Raw genomic sequence first — 16,833 nt, 5'->3', positions numbered from 1 at the left:
TTCCGCATAAAGAATGATAGGTTCCACGTAAGGTACACAAATCCTCGTATTCTGCTCCTACATGTTCGGTCTTCTAGCTACATCGATCCTGGGAAGTCACCTCAGCGGCTAACATTTCGTATTAGAGCCTCGTAGCCTAGAACCTGAACTGTTGCTTCTGGCCCATTTTCAAAAAAATTTCTTGTTGAAACTTTATTTTGAAAACATATTTGGATTCTTCTCGTTGAGCCGAGCGTTTCAGTGGGTGGCATGCCTCTGGCAGAGGCCAAATGCGCCGGCGATGAGAAGTTCAGATTTCACCTACCCTTGGACTGTTTCGCCTGTTTTCATGGATTTTGGTCTGGTAAAAGTGAATTTTGATCACATATATGAATTCTAAGAGCCAAGACGAGCATTTTGATGGCTTGTACGCGTCGAGACGAGGCCGGAAACGGCCTCACGCGCTACCACGCGCTCAGGCAGTGGTGGGAGTCGGCGGCACACGCCGCCGCGTGGACTCACGCACAAGGTCAGTGGGAGAAAATTTAGTTTTCTCAGATTCCATGTAAGTGATAAGTTGCTTGTGATAGCAATATTGGATTACTACATAAGATAATATAAATATTATTGATGAATTTTGACTTGAAAAACCCTGGTCAAGTACCTTTTATCCTTGGCATTGAGATCTATAGAGATCGTTATTGGCGTACGTCACATTTATCTTAGATTTGATTGTATTTTGAAAATATTCAATAAGTCAAGAAAGGCTATTGTTGTTAAAGCCGATAGATTGAATATCTAGTATTGTCCTTATTCAAATTTTAGAAAACAAAATAAATGATACACTTTATGCTAGTGTATTAGCAAAAGGTGCAGTGTTATGACAAAGCGATCAACATAAATTTATGTTATCCTTTATCATATAATTGGAGTTTATAACATGCCTTTTAGCTGTTACTTAGGATATTTGACTTCGAAACCTCATTAAAGAGTTGATCATATTTGATATTATGAATACTCATATGGTTGTATCGAGACAATAACTCTTCAGTGTTGTTTGTCAACAACAATAAGGGTCTCGAGGGGTCTAGATTTATGACAGTCAGGTTTCTGACCATAAAGAAATAATACAAAATAGTGACACTACAGTAGAGCATATTTCCACGGATGATGTGGCTATAAACCCACTAATTAAAGATTTTAGCCCTTATGTACTTGAACAACATATCGTGAACATGGGCTAAGGAGCATCATTGGATGTTTTAGTTTGGTGGGAACTGTTTTGATTTTGCTCTAATAAAGCTTATGTATGTTGCACATTTAATAAAGTGTTCATGAATGTGTGGTCACCATATTGAATTGATTATATGTAATGAAAATCTCAAAGTATTGTGTAAGCCTTGAGTCAAGGCTGGCATCTGGTTATCAGCCTTGAACATATCTCTTTATTACACATAAAGAAAGGTTAACCATAAATATAAGACATATGTGGGTTCATTGGGACCATAAGGATATTCTCTAGTAGCATATCCAGTTTTCTGTGACACTTAAGGTAAGAGAATAGTGATCGACAAGGGAGATAACACATAAGGTATTACTCTTTATAAGGTGTTATCCGTTTGCCACACAATCATATTGAATCCATATCAATAAAGTTGAAAGCATTCGTGATCATGGAAGGCTCTATATAAATACATGCAGTTACCGCCATAATTCGGTATTGGAAACTTTATGGGATATGATTGACTATTAAGAATTGCCACTAGACCACTATAAAGGTGCGCACATAAAGTAAAGTCTCAATTAATATAGCCCAAGTGGGAGAATATAAGAGTTTTCCTTGTGTGGGCTACATTAATTTAGATTGTAATTTCCGTTTTACGGGATTGGTCTAATAAGGTAAAGCATAAGGTTTTCTTAATGGTCGAATATGGGTCTGGCATTGTGTGGGCCGAGTTGGGCCCCGCCCGTGATGAGAGGACCCATCCAAAACTCTATACATAGTGCTAAGGTCCCTCCTCTAGCCCTTAATGCTTCTAGAAACTCTCTCACCTCACATAAGAAAAACCGTGAATGGCGGTCTCATCGAGCCAAGTGCTAAGGGTCATAGAGGAGAAGAACCTAAGCGATGGCTCGTCATTCGAGCATTGGATCATTGTCCGAGCATTGAATCGTCGTCATTCCACATAAAGAACGATAGATTCCACATAAGGTACACAAATCCTCGTATTCTGCTCCTACATGTTCGGTCTTCTAGCTACGTCGATCTTGGGAAGTCGCCTCGGCGGCTAACATAAATGATATATCATATGGCAAACTACCAAAGCTATACATTCTAACATGCAACTAGCAGGTGTTAAATAAGCTGAAAGGCCTTCTATACTTCCATTCTAAGTTGAGGACAGTTTTCATATTTCAACTACCGTCCTGTCGAGTTTGGTGTTACAAATATGAGGAAATCAAAGGGCCTGAACCGAATCTTCCCTTGTCCTTTGGGAACTTACATAGTTATTGTTTGAACTGCTGTTATTCATAGGATCTTGATGTAAAATGTGATAGAACTTTCAAAAACAAGCTCGAAGCAAATTGTTAACATGAAACGAAAGTATAAGAGAAAAATGGGGAAAACCCATGGACAAAACCACATCAGCTCAATCGGTTCAAAATGTTCATCCAATTATCCGGTTTATTCACGCGTTCCCACTTCAAATCAATTCGGCTGATGGGGCTGTGAATGATGTTCCATAAGTAGTCAAACACAAAGCTACTGCCCTTTGGATTAATTACCTAGACACTGACTAAGCAGCTAAGGTTACGCATGATAAAATTTCTGAAATAGAAATTGATTTCTGGCCAGAAATTGATTTCTCAATTTCTATTCCCCAGACAAGTTTCTAAGCAAAGAAACCCGTTTGATAACAACTCAAAATTTCTATTTCTAGAACATAAATCCGTTTGATAACAGAATAAAATTTCTATTTATAGAAATAAAATTGGATATATAACAACATAGGAAATCCTCAAATACAAAATAATAGTCGAAATAATACTAATACATTACAAAAGTTGAAAATACAATTTCATGGAATTTCCGGCATATTATTATCTCTTGCCATTTTATTGGCAATGGTTTTCCTAAGCGTATTTATTTGGTTTCCCTCTGAGAGTGCTAGTATGAACAAAATAAAGGAGTTAAGGAAGAGAATAAGAACACGAGATTTATAGTGGTTCGGCTTAATCCAAGCCTACGTCCACTCTCCCACGATAACAGCCTTCTTGGCTGGATTCCACTATGCAATCAACAAGAGATTACAACTCCGAGTGCAAACACTTAGTATATCACACTATCTCACTAAGTCACTCTCTTGGTATTTCTCTCACGATTACAAACGTTTAAGCTCTCAAGAGACAAGTATATGATCTAAAGTCGCTTAGACTTTGGAATTATAAATTCTACGCTCCGTCTCTTACTTGCTCATCGGTCCATGATCTCCTTAAATACTCCTCCACTTCCAAACTACCGTTGGACGGTATCCCGGAGAATCGTCTTCCAATATACCCATTGGACAGCTCTGTATCTAGAAGATTTGGTAGCCGTTGAGTGACAAAGGTAGAATCCCAAAATGATTCCGATCGCCCATACAAACGAAATCTTGGTTTCCATAAGTAAAGCTTCTTCGTATAGAAAGTTCTTGTCTTCAATCAAATCAGTCTTGATGTGGAATCCAAACCAGATCACTAGCCGTTGTATGATTGGGCTTGAGTTACGATTCATCGAATCTGGATGTAAAGTCTGAGTCTTTAGACTTTAAGATCTGAGTCTTGAGACTTTACAATCTGGGTCTGTAGACTTTACAATATGAGTCTTGAGTCTAACAGCCTTCAGACTTTGAGTCTAGAGTCTGGCAGTCTTCAGACTTTGAGTCTTGAGTCTGGCAGTCTTCAGACTTTGAGTCTTGAGTCTGGCAGTCTTCGTACTTTGAGTCTTGAGTCCGGCGGTCTTCGGACTTTGATAATATCCTCTACATGTTCTAACATCTGCATGGCCTATTACTCAACCATCAAATATGTTAGTAGCCTTTGATTTATTTTGTCATCTTCAAAACATCATAAGGGATTTCCCTAACAATCTCCCCTTTTTGATGATGACAAAACAATCTCTGAATATGCAGATTTGTAAACATGCTTTTAAAAATTTAAATCAAAGGATATCGAAGATAACAAATAGATTGAGCATAATAATATTTAGAAAATAATCACAGCTCAATATTATGCCATAGATAATATCAACCAATTAGCACATATGCATATTCATATCTTCTCCCCCTTTTTGTCATAATCAAAAAGCGATAATGATGGATTCACGTAGAGAATGATAACAAATATCTTGCATGAATCACAATTTCCACAAATCAGCTTTTATAAAGTAAATCGAATATTAAAGATATGCAATATAGCTCACTTCGATTATATCAGCAAATATCCAATAAAAATCACGGATGCATCATAAAATTCACGTACCATTTTTGTCATAATAAATTGATAATATCAATAAGAGATTTGTTAATGACAAAAGGTAATAAGAGATGCACTGACCGGATTTTGTAGAATAAATTCTGATACAATTACCTTTCCTTCCATCCATAATAAGATCACGATCAATCAAAAAAGATTTTTCCATAATTGATCAAAGCTCCCCCTCAATTTGTTGCCTTTTTGAGATGATCACGATTCTTTTCCTTTTCTTTTGGATTTGCTTTCTCCCCCTTGATTTCCTCATCGGATTCTGAGTCTGGTTCTGAATCAGACTCTAATTTCCGAGTCTCGTGAGTTAGACTCAGATTCTGAATGTTCCATCAAGCATAAATTTTCTTGCTCATCATCTTCTTCTTTTTTGTTCTTTTCTGGCCATTCTGCTTGTATTTTCTTCCATCGAAATATGGTGGCCTTGTGTTGCTTTGCCCTTCCATAAGACCTGGTGCCAACATACTAGCCATAAAGAATCTTTAGCTCAAAAGTAAAAACACTTTTATAAACCGAGCACTTGGCTCTGATACCAATTGAGAGTGCTAGTATGAACAAAATAAAGGAGTTAAGGAAGAGAATAAGAACACGAGATTTATAGTGGTTCGGCTTAATCCAAGCCTACGTCCACTCTCCCACGATAACAGCCTTCTTGGCTGGATTCCACTATGCAATCAACAAGAGATTACAACTCCGAGTGCAAACACTTAGTATATCACACTATCTCACTAAGTCACTCTCTTGGTATTTCTCTCACGATTACAAACGTTTAAGCTCTCAAGAGACAAGTATATGATCTAAAGTCGCTTAGACTTTGGAATTATAAATTCTACGCTCCGTCTCTTACTTGCTCATCGGTCCATGATCTCCTTAAATACTCCTCCACTTCCAAACTACCGTTGGACAGTATCCCGAGAATCGTCTTCCAATATACCCATTGGACAACTCTGTATCTAGAAGATTTGGTAGCCGTTGAGTGACAAAGGTAGAATCCCAAAATGATTCCGATCGCCCATACAAACGAAATCTTGGTTTCCATAAGTAAAGCTTCTTCGTATAGAAAGTTCTTGTCTTCAATCAAATCGGTCTTGATGTGGAATCCAAACCGGATCACTAGCCGTTGTATGATTGGGCTTGAGTTACGATTCATCGAATCGGATGTAAAGTCTCGAGTCTTTAGACTTTAAGATCTGAGTCTTGAGACTTTACAATCTGGGTCTGTAGACTTTACAATATGAGTCTTGAGTCTAACAGCCTTCAGACTTTGAGTCTAGAGTCTGGCAGTCTTCAGACTTTGAGTCTTGAGTCTGCGCCTTCGACTTTGAGTCTTGAGTCCGCGCCTTCGACTTTGATAATATCCTCTACATGTTCTAACATCTGCATGGCCTATTACTCAACCATCAAATATGTTAGTAGCATTTGATTTATTTTGTCATCTTCAAAACATCATAAGGGATTTCCCTAACACCCTCCTCAGTCAACTGAACGTTTGCAGGCTCATCCTGTGTAGGTTTAGCCAAGTACATCGGATCTCTATATAGGGAAAAGTTCTTATCCATCTTGTCTTGATCACGAATGTAATTATGGATAACACAACATGCAATTACGATATGTTCTTGCTTTCGAATTGCAAATGAGGGCATGTGTCTTAAAATGAAAAAGCAATTCTTCAATGCCCCAAATGATCTTTCAATAACATTCCTTAAAGAAGAATGCCTATAATTGAATAATTCTCTTGTAATTGTTGGCCGTCTCGCTCTACCCCTATACTCATTTAAATGATACCGGTCACCTCTAAAAGGAGTTAAAAATCCCGGAGTTGCTGCATAACCAGAATCCATGACCTAGTATTTTCCCTCAACAATGTATTCATACATTGGTCATAATTTGTAACTATAAATATGATCATAAAGAAATTACTCCTTAAAGGATAAACAAATACCCGGTGGCGGCCGAGGAAATTCCAAATGAGAAGTCTTTAGTGCTGCTGCAAGCACTCGACAATCGTTAGCAAAACCTTCTCAATTAGCATATACAAAAGTAAATTCCATATCAAATGAATAAACGCACGTCACATTCTGAGTGGTGATGCATTTCCTACCTCTAAATGGGATTTGCTTCGACACAAGTACAAAAGCATGAATGTGGGTGCCATTAATAACGTCTATACAGCCCTGTCATTTTATCAAAAACTAGTATCATACAAGATTATTAACAAAATAAAATTGATGGTGTAAAGTAATATATGAGAATTCTACCTTGAAGTAACGTTTATGCTTAGGATCCATGAGAATCTCTTGTAGGACAACATCAAAGGAATGTGGTATGATAACCTCTTTTGCTAATTTGAGAACAAAACTTCTATTTCTGAAGGATGGAGAAAATGAAATAATTTGTGTTTCTATTTCAGAAACAGAGAAGCTATAATTTCTAGCTTTTGATTTGTGGCATCCCAAAATTCAAGTCATCCTCTAGAGAAATTAAAGCCTATAATTAGGTAATGAAATTACCTATGGTCTATGTGTTAGCCATTAGTTTTCTTAAGGTTAGGTGTTATTGTGCTTGTGTTTATGAATTTTGAATTTAGGACTATAAGATAAATTAATAATCTATGCTTGGCCATGCACTTTATAAATTAAATTTCAATAAATGAAATGTCGAAAGACTTTGGCCATGTGGAAAATTTAAAGTTTAAAATATTTATAAAAGAAATTTAAAAAAAAAAAAAAAGAGAGAGGAAAATGTCAATTTTTAGGATGGGCGTTAGGCCCATTGGCCTAAGCTTTTAATGGGCCAAGTTGGCTGGCCCAATAGAGGCCCAAGAGGAGTGGTCGACCAGCCCAACTCCAAGGCCCATGATGCATGCAATAGGACAAGTGGCATGGAGGAGGTGAAGCATGGTGGACACTTGTCTTCCTCCACAATTACACTTGTCCCCCATGCAAACCTAGAGTGCATGCAAATATATACAACCAAAAAGAGAGAGAGAGAGGGAGAGAGAGAGAGTGGCTTGTTCGGCCAAGAGAGTGAGCCGAGAGAGTGAGTTGCGAGAGAGAAGAGGGAGGCCGAGAGAGGAGGAGCTCGCCCGTCGCCGCCCGCACGCCGTTCGTCCGTCGCCGGTGTGCCGTCTCTTTTGCTGCTGTCCGTCCGGTCTAGAGGCAAGTGGAGTCCTCTAACTTCTCTTGCATGCTTGTATATTGTTGTTTTTTAGATTTTGGGTGTTTTAAGTGAGAAAAACCGAGGTAAGGTTGGCTTGTTCTTAAGTCGTGTGACTATTCTTGCTCGGGTTGTGTGAGTCCGTAACTTGTTTGAGCTTGCATGTGTGTTTGGAGTCCTATTTTTGCTTTTATGTCTTCATGAAAGTTGTAGCTAACATCTTTTACTATAACATACTGAAATTTCGTGAAAAATGATGGAGATTTTAGGGGTTAAAGTTTTGTTCTACGGAGACCTCAGATCTGGAGAGTTTTTACTGACCTCTTGCTGGATTCATGGTTGCATGTTGGTTTTGGTTGAGAATATCACTTCGATGTCTTCATGAAAGTTGTAGGAGACATCTTAAAATACAACATAATCAAATTTTAAGTGAAATGAACAAGTATAGCCTAGTGAATCGACTAGATCTTGAAGAAGATGATTCTGGTGATGTATTTTGAGATACCCGAGACTTCAAGGACCTAAATGATGACTCTACTCTGGTTATTTGATTTGGATCTCTTCATGAAACTTTTAGAGGAAACCTTTATGTATTACATATCTGAATTTCAGAGGAAAATAAAGAGAATAGTTAGGTTAAATCTCAATATTTCGGTGATATGTGCACTGGACGATGCGGTAATGGATCCAGAATCTTCGTGAGGTTGTATAAAATAATCTAAAAAGAATCTGGCTTGGAGTTATTCATGAAAGTTTTGCGAAAATGTCTTGGCTATCAGTCTGTAAAATTTCGTAATTTTTGGAGACCGTATGAATATTTTAATCGAATTTCTTCGGAAACTGTGCACTCTGGTTTTATCCGAATATTATGTGCTGTTTTGTGAAAATTGGGAAATTGTGTGAAATGCTATTTGGCCATGTATTTTGTATGAAATTATCATCCTATTGGCTTGTTTAATATTTGCTGTAATTTTTATAATTTTGGGAATTTATGGATATTGAATTTAATATTTATTTATTATAAATAAATAAATAAATAAAAATAATAAAATAAAATGGATTATTTTATTGGCCATAAATTCCATTGAATTTATTAATAAATAATTATGCACTGTTGTATGTATGATGAGATATTGGTGTATGTATGACATTGAATTGTGATGCATGTGTGCCAAGTATGACTTGTTTGATGTCACGCCATATGCCATGTTAAATTGAGATCAAAATAATGGTAAATGTGGATAATGATAAGTGAGGAAGTGGTTGTGGTGGATGATGATGCTCGGTGGCCTAGTGGCATAATCCCAGAGATTCCTCGGGAGTGTCGGGATGCCCGGTGGTATACGGTACGTAATTCCAGGAGAGGGCTGGTGGTATGTCGGTACATAATTCCGGAAGCCTTGTCGGAGGTCTTTGCCCGAAAGGAATGCCTCGCGATGCCAAGATTGGGGTGCGAGATGCCTGGCTAGAAGGGTAAAGGCTGGAAGCCCTGTCGGAGGTTTTACGCCCGGGCGGAATGCCTCGTGATGCTAGTTGGGATGCGAGATGCCCTAATGTGGGGGGCCTGGAAGCCCGGTGGCCATGGGATGGCCGGAATGCTGGGAACCCCGTCGGAGGTCTTTGCCCGAAGGGATGATGAAATTGATGATATGAGAAATGGGTGATGTGGTGATCAAATTTAAAGATAAAAGATGAAAATTAACCCATGATATGATATGCATGATGATATGCATGATGATGATGATGATGATGATGATGATGATGATATGTGATGTGATATGATGATCACCCATGATATGATATGCATGATGATATGCATGATGATGATGATGATGATGATGATGATGATATGTGATGTGATATGATGATCACCCATGATATGATATGCATGCATAATGATGATGATGATGATATGTGATGTGATATGATGATCACCCATGATATGATGTGCATGATGATATGCATGATGATGATGATGATGATGATGATGATGATATGTGATGTGATGTGATGATCACCCATGATATGATGATGATGATGATGATGATGATGATGATGATATGTGATGTGATATGATGATCACCCATGATATGATATGCATGATGATATGCATGATGATGATGATGATGATGATGATATATGATATGGCATGTATATTGTGATGATGTCATGATGATGATGACATGTATGATGTAGTGATGTCATGATGATGATGACATGTATGATGTAGTGATGCCATGATGATGATGACATGTATGATGTAATGAGGCCATGATGATGATGACACGTATGATGTAATGATGTCATGACGATGATGACATGTATGATACGATGATGATATACATGTATGTGTTATAAATTGATATGATGATGCATGATAGTATGCGCATGGCTTCAAGGTAAGTAACGCCTGCAATGCATGTATGATCCGCCCGATGCATTGAGTTGTTATTGGATTTCCTATCTGGCTGGAGTGGTTGTCTCACCCTTTTAATAACATTTCGATTAGTAAATGGTTTGAGCGGTTGGATATGACCGCGAGGAGAAGGATAGCAAAGGAGGGAACCTTTGGACGCCGACACTAATTGATGGACCTTAAGCATACGATTGTGGGAGGAGATGTCGGTCATCTTTTGAAGTGTAGCCGAGTATAGAAAACAACGGCATTTTGATGTACCGACTAAAGATGTCCATCTGCTCTATGTAAATAAACGTGTTCGGTTTTAACTTATATAAGATATTTAGTAGGTGTGCATCGTTTTCTGAACATAGAGAAGGGAGTTGTTGGATGTGCTTCCGTATTTTAACTGCGCAAGGGACCGATCTAAAAGATGTAAACCCCCAGATTGTATAGACCCGTTGCAATTGAAATGGTACCAGAGTGACATGTTATTAGGAAAGTAAATGGTAAGCAAACTGTGGCGACCCAAATCGGATCGGGGGCCGTCGAGGGGTGTCACATGATTTCTCCTCCAAATCAATTTCTGGAATAGAAATCTGTTTCAGAAATAGAGAAATCAAATGCGTTATCAAACATTTCTATTTCAAACCTGTTCTAATAGAGAAATAGAGAAATCAAGAAACATAAATTTTATCAGCAGCTAAGTAAATAAAGTGTAGAGCTGATACATTGACTTGACTTGTGACTTTTCTTGTGTAATGTTCGATCAATATCCTGAAATTAAATTATTTCATGTTAAGTACATTTAACAAGTATTTCAACACGACCCGCATTACATATGTGTTAGTATTTATAGATTCAAAATGTGGCTTAACAAGCTACTTGGCCTTGTTTTGAGCTCTGGGAAAATTGAGTCAAAGTTCAAGGGGACAATAAGCAAATCAAACATGAATACCTTGCGAGTAGCTTTCAACTACTAAAATTCCACCATCGTAATCTAGTACAGGGTACAAGAATATTTGACAGTGGCCTCAAAGAAATTGCTTCGATTGACACTTGAATGTGTGAAACGGTGACCGCAATTTGGTGGAGTATCATCTCATTATAAACCAATTAGATGACCCTTAGAAGTTTTTTGTTCAATGAAAATGAGTAAATTTTGGGAAGGGCTCTTTTCACCCTTCCAAAAATTTTGTCCACGTTTTGTTATTAGTCTTCAACTGCAGCCAATGCAAGAGAAAAACAGGTTTCAGGTGTGAAAATATATACGGTTGGGTCTCTTTAGCTTTTAGATTCATGCTTAAATAAATCAAGTTTGAGATTATACAATAAAAGTGATTCCAAAATGCGGACATATGAATTTTCTGCTGTAACAGCAGACCAGAGAGATGATTTTACACTACTGAACACCTTTCTTTTGTCTTCAAAATTCAACCAAATGAGAAACTACTGTCTTCTTGTAAACCTTTTCATTGAAACTCTTGGCTGCAATTGACAGATTTTTTGTTGATTCCATGGCATTCGCTTTTTCTAGTCGCAAAATTGTAGCCTGAAGTGGACATCTAACTGGTAATCTCGTCGACAAATCTCATTTTATGCTTAACTTGCACAAATAAAACCACCTGCACGTGCGGTCTTCCTGCAAGCGATTTGTGCTTGCAAAGGACAAATACCCCACATGAGAAGAGGCTGCTTCATATCCAGAATCCTTTGAAGAGTATTAACAACACGGAGCACAAGATAAACGCCACTAGGTTCAGAATACATTTTCATAATGACATAGCTCATTCCTGAAAGCATCTCCATCGTGTGGTGTTTGGGGACTTTCTCCAAGTTCCATGAAATGCAGCTTGAATCTACACGATGAGCATAGGACTGACTCATTATCAATAAATAAAGAAATGCGAGATTGCAGCATCACAATTTACCCCATGAAAGATAAGGTACAAATGCGAAAACACCATTTACACCAATCGTTGTTCAACCACAGTGAACAGAGACTTCATCAGCTAGCAGATGAAAAAGAAAAAAAAATAGGCTTAAAAGAAGTAAACAATTAGCAACAACACTTTCCTCATTTGTGTTCAAGAACAAAATTGATGTTAATAAAATCATGCTGAAAAGGTGAAATGCCTAAACTACAGAACAGAAAGACGTACTTGTTACTTGATGATTGGCAATATCCAATCAGCAAAAATCAGCAATTCGGGATAGATTGTGAGGAGGTCAGTTTCAACTTCACTAATTCAATACTGCAAACATGAGAACTGAGCTTATCAAATCAGAAACCTATATGACAACATTCAAAGGATAAACTGATAGAAACATAGGAGAATAGCAGTGCATACCTACCTCTGCATAGCCTCATCGGGTTTTGGAATGATATCCTTAGAATGCAACCACATCAAACAACTCTGCATCAGGGTAACATACACAAAAATCACCAGCTACTCATTTGATTAACAAAAAGATAGAACCTAACGAGCATACAAACAGTATATTCAATTTAAAAAACTACATTTACTATCATTCAGGTTATGCTGTTGAGACCAGATGAAGTGTTTTGGATCTTCACAAGCATCAAAACTTCCTCAGAACATTCCGCTTGGCCCACGAGCCTCTTCAAGTTTGGCACCTCAACTGTTGCTGATGCTTTCTCTGCAAAATTGGTCTCAAGTATGGAATTTGAAGTTCCTCAACCAAGTGAGCCACACCCAATTTAGTCATGTGATAAAATAATTCCATGACAACAATATGATCAAATGGGATGTAAACTAATTAGCAAATTCTTGAGCTCCTCACCCCAGCTTGTTTCACAGATGGGCAAAAAATTGTCCAGTTATGCAAAAGGTCATCAATACAGCTGATTGAATTTAAGTCCCAAAGTAAGCCTTGATCATTACATAGACCAACCAAACCTGTCATAGAAGCAGCACCAGTTTACCTTGCTTGATAATATTTCAAGACAACATTTTGACTACTGAGTAATTTTAAGAAAGGCATACATTCATATATGACAGACTAGCCAAAACTACTTTAACATTTCTTAATCACCAACCAAAAATACACCGATTCTCGTTCAAGAAAAAGACCCTATATAAACTCCATCCACACTAGAGACTCAGACAAACCTTTGATCGAGAATTTGCATAAAACAACTCAATACTCCACTCCAGACCCCAGTACTTGATCAAGAATTTACCAAGTGGCGCGAGCCCCATGCAACCACCTGAGAGAATCTGGAAGGGGAAAAGTAATGCTGCTCTTTGAGAATGAACTGGTCTCTCTACTTGGTTATAGGTATGAAAATGTACATGGCTGTGTCTCTTCTGCTTTTAGATTCATGCTTAAATAAATCAAGTTTGAGATAATACGACCAAAGTGATTGCAAAATGCCTACATATGAATTTTCCGACGTAACCAGCCTAGAGAGATGATTTTACACTAATGAACGCCTGTATTTTGTGTTCTAAATTCTTCCAAATGAGAAACTACTGTCTTCTTGAAAACCTTTTCATTGAAACTCTTGGCTGCAATTGATAGATTATTTGCTGATTCCATGGCATTTGCTTTTCAAGAAAAAAGTCTCCCAATCACAAAACTGTAGCTTGAAGTGGACATCTAAATGGTAATCTTGTTAACAAATCTCATTTTTTGCTTGACTTCACATATAGAACCACTTGCACATGCAGTCTTCCTCCAAGTGATTAGTGATGGGGCCTTGGTTAAAGAATAGTACGATTTCAAAACTTGCAAAGGACTAATACACCACATGAGAAGAGGTCGCCTTTATCAAGAATCCTTCGAAGAGTATTAACAACATGGAGCAAATGATAAATGCCAATTGCAAATAACTTTGGAATGCCTTTCCATACTGACATAGCTCATTCTTGCCCGTATCTCCAACCCATGGTGTTTGGGGAGTTTCTCCGAGTTTCATCAAATGCAGCTTTAATCTGCATAAGGAAGATAGCACTAACTAATTATAATTAAATGAAGATATCCAAGATCATAGCATCAGAATTTACCCCATGACAGATAAGGTAAAAATGCGTAAACATTGACACCAATCGGAGTTGGACCACAATGAACAGAGACTTCATTAGATGGCCAATGACAAAGAAACCAACAGACTTTAAAGAAGTAAACATTTAGAAACACTTTCCCTGTTTGTGTTTAGGAACAAAATTGAAGCTAAAAAAATAATGCTGAAAAGGTGAAGTGCCTAAACTACAGAACAGAAAGATGCATTTGCTACTGGGTTATTTTGCAAGTTCCAATTAGCAAAATTAGCAATGCGGGAGAGTTTGTGAGGAGGTCAATTTCAACTTTACAAATCCAATGCCGCATACATCATAACTGAGCTTATCAAATCAGAAACCTATATGACAACATTCAAAGGATATCATCACACAAATAAACTAATAGAAATGGAGGAGCCTAGCAGTGCATACCTCCCTCTACAGAGCCTCATCAATTCCGAAGTGATATCATTAGAATGCAACCGCGTCGAACAACTGTGCATCAGGGTAACATACAAAAAATCAGTAGCTTAGTATTTGATTAAAGGAGAGCTAGAACCTAATGAGCATACAGAAAGCATATTTAATTGAAAAAAATACATTTACAATCATTTAGGGATGTGATGTTGAGATCAGATCAAGTATTTGAATATTTAGAAGCATCAAAACTTCCTTGGGACACTCCAGTCAGCCCCAAAGTGTCTTTAAGTTTGGCATGCAAGATGGTCCTCAGCTGTTGCTGATGCTTCCTTTGCAAAATCCCTTTTCTTTATTTTGATCGGTCTCAAGTATGGAATTTGAAGTTCCTCGGCCCACTTAGCCACACCCAAATCAGTCATGTGATAAAGCAATTCCATGACAACAATAGGATCAAACGGGATACAAACTAATTAGCAAATTCTTGAGCTCCTCGTCCCAGCTTGTTTCACAGACAGACAAAAAATTGTCCTTTAATGCAAAAGGTCATTGATACAATTGATTGAATTGAAGTCCCAAAGTAAGCCTAGATCATTATATAGACCAACCAAACCTGTCATAGAAGCAGCACCAATTTACCTTGCTTAATAATCTTTCAAAACGATAGTTTGCCTAGTAATAATGTTAAGGTAGTCAACATTCATACATGACAAACTAGCCAAAACTACTTTAACATTTTTTTGTCACCAACCAGAAACACTTGAACCTTGAATTTTATTTTAGCTCAGTTCACCATATATACTGGGAAGTGATGCTCTTCTTAGAGGGTTAATGAGGGCCATCAAGGGAACAATAAGAAACTTGACAGGGTTTTTGTTCATCACAAAAAATCAGAAGGCGTTCGTCCTAAATAGGACATTTGCCATTAGTCAAATTTGGCGTACGAAAGAGCTAAAGGAACTCAAAATGGCCAAGGATTTTGAAAAGAAAATATGAACTTTGGACACTGGGAAATTCTGGCCGTAGCATACAATAATACAATAATGAGTAGCAGAAGTTCATTGGCCTCTAGATGAAAATTTCAAATCCCGGGTTTGCCGATAGGGGGACTGTAAATCACTAGGTAATTCTTGTTTGCCTTTGTTGGTATTTTCATTCTTGCCTCACAAGCTGCTATCTATTTGCAGTCTACATAAGCTGCCAATGGAAGGATAAATGAAAAACATTGCTATAACGTAATCAACAACAATTATACAGAGGCAAATCCAAAGTTTCCAAAATCAATCAAATAGATATCCAGTGTGGAGCAAATCATTCTAAAAAATAGAGCTTCAAGAAAAGTATTACTCTATTCGCTCACGCTGGCCATTCAAGGATGAAGAATCTTACTATGCCTTCTATTGACATTTGGGTCTACATTTTGATCTTGGCTGAACCATCATGTGAGCTTCTATGACCAACTCCTCCACTCCTTCAATTGTGCAAGACCAGCAATTTAGGAAAGTACAGAATCCTTGTCATGGAAAACCTTCTTGTCAAAAGAAGATAGTGATGAAAAGGAGGTCATGAATCTCAGGAAAAATGATTGTTCACTGCTTATTTACCTCTGTTGAAGAAACATGACTAGTCTCACTGTTGTAATATGGGTATAAGATTCCTCACATCATTATCACTGCAAGATAATATTTCCATAGAGAACTCAAAACAGTTCATAATTTCTAAAGATGCGGGTTCCGGATAATTTCGGTATTGCTTCCAATGAGTCACAACCAGAAATATCCAAATCAATTAAATTCAACATTTCAAGTCCCTAAAGCTGAGTAAGTTTCTTGCAGTCTCGAACTCTTAGAGATCGTAACTTCTCACATCCCGTCAAATCTGGCAAAGTCTCCATTGATTTGCATCCCCCAAAATCCAACTTTTCTAAGAACTCTGCACCATCAAGACCTTCAATTTTGACTAGATTGCCGCACCCAACAGCCTTTAATTCCTTCAAACACGGTAATTCTAGACAGCGAAGCCTTTCAATGGAATTGCAGTCCTGTAAAGATATGAACTCCAAGGAACTGCACTTTTTTATTGAAAGCTCTTCAAAGTGCATGAGTCCGCTGAGCGTAAGTGATGTCAGCTTATCCCACTCCTCAAAACAGAGTTTCAGTGGTATTGAGGAAAGCTTGTGGATGTCTTCAAGTAAATGGCGTACCTCAAGATGGAGTTTTTCTAGGTGGATGAGGGCCTTGTGGCTAAGAAGTTGTGGCAGTCCAAGACTCAGACAAGTGACGCACAGATATCCTAAGCCCGCAGGAAGCTCTAGCAGCGACCGGAGCTCATCAC

The 16,833-nt window shown here is 37.8% G+C and overlaps 2 long non-coding RNA genes across 6 annotated transcripts; both read right to left on the bottom strand.

Annotated features, from left to right (window-relative positions):
* Positions 1-11,360: 11,360 nt before the first annotated feature.
* On the bottom strand, positions 11,361-16,833 carry LOC104452007. 5 transcript variants are annotated; one of them, XR_005546627.1, is made up of 6 exons: positions 16,104-16,833; positions 15,889-16,012; positions 12,579-12,978; positions 12,413-12,474; positions 12,220-12,327; positions 11,361-11,916 (listed from the first exon to the last, which is right to left on the bottom strand). It is a non-coding gene; the product is annotated as an uncharacterized LOC104452007 (long non-coding RNA). The 5 variants fall into 5 exon arrangements; XR_005546629.1 differs by lacking the exon at positions 12,220-12,327 and having other exon boundaries at positions 12,409-12,474; positions 12,611-12,978; XR_005546628.1 differs by lacking the exon at positions 12,220-12,327 and having other exon boundaries at positions 12,611-12,978.
* Positions 13,834-15,422, bottom strand: LOC104432473. Its single transcript, XR_005546630.1, has 2 exons — positions 14,683-15,422; positions 13,834-14,577 (listed from the first exon to the last, which is right to left on the bottom strand). It is a non-coding gene; the product is annotated as an uncharacterized LOC104432473 (long non-coding RNA).

This window comes from Eucalyptus grandis, chromosome 9 (assembly GCF_016545825.1).
Source record: "Eucalyptus grandis isolate ANBG69807.140 chromosome 9, ASM1654582v1, whole genome shotgun sequence".
NCBI lineage: Eukaryota > Viridiplantae > Streptophyta > Magnoliopsida > Myrtales > Myrtaceae > Eucalyptus > Eucalyptus grandis.
The sequence above is the reverse complement of the archived record's forward strand: the minus strand, read 5'-3'. Positions and strand labels throughout refer to the sequence as shown.